The sequence below is a fragment of the Phoca vitulina genome, unplaced genomic scaffold, assembly GCF_004348235.1.
Source record: "Phoca vitulina isolate PV1807 unplaced genomic scaffold, GSC_HSeal_1.0 scaffold16, whole genome shotgun sequence".
Taxonomy (NCBI): domain Eukaryota; kingdom Metazoa; phylum Chordata; class Mammalia; order Carnivora; family Phocidae; genus Phoca; species Phoca vitulina.
This window is the reverse complement of record NW_022589719.1, coordinates 20,808,322-20,809,325: the sequence shown is the minus strand read 5'-3', so window position 1 is coordinate 20,809,325 and position 1,004 is coordinate 20,808,322.

The window sequence follows — 1,004 nt, the reverse complement described above, 5'->3', positions numbered from 1 at the left end:
GCCCCCAACGTCTACGTAAAGACGTGCGCGTTAGGAGCGGCCTTCATTGACGGCCGATGCACGGCCTGGGGTTATAGCGCCCTCTAACGCTTGGCTGTGCAAAAAGCGACAACGATGATTGATTAGCTCAGGATCCTTTGAAGGATTGTGCCTGGCCAGTCTCGGTGGAGGGGTGGAGGAAAATACAAAGATGACTGCGTTTCTGCTCTTAAAAGATCTCCCATTGTCCAGAAAAGTAATCTTAACGGGAGAAAAATAGAATGAGGGGTCGGAGAGTTTCAGGGTTGAAACATTAAGCTATTATAGATGATAAATTTCAAAGCCAGATCAGTTTATGCAGAATATGCACAGGCAATGGTCACAAAACAATTCCCTGGCTCTTGTACTCCTTGGTCAGATTAAGAATATTAAATGGGTGAACCCGGTGATCGGTATCAAGGAGGGCACATATTGCATGGAGCACTGGGTGTTATATGCAAACAATGAATCATGGAACACTACATCAAAAACTAATGATGTACTGTATGGTGACTAACATAACATAATAAATAAAAGACTATTAAAAAGGATTAGGGAGCAGAAGGAGAGGAATTGGTGAGGTTTTGTTTTGTTTCTGAGAGAAATGTGAGTAGCATAGGGCAGTGGCCATCTCCTTCCCTCAAGCCTGGGTCCATTCTGAGGAATCTGAAATATGATGCCTGTAGGTGGGAGTTGCAAAAGATTGGTTCCTGACATACGCTGAAGAAGTTTGAGTTGCCTGTGACAGCAGAGTGGAGGTGGCCATGTTGGGACCTACCTGCATTCCCAGATTTTGCTGGAGGAAGGGTGTTGGAGTGATTTCCTTGTGTCAGAAGTGGGCCATGCAACAGAGAGAGAAAGATAATAGATCCATTCAGAGTCCTCCTCCAGCGGTCTTCTGCCTGAGAGTGAGAAAGCCCCATGACAAGAGTCAATGGCAGCAGGAACTAGGTGGTGATTACAGAGTGATTACAGATCACTACAGA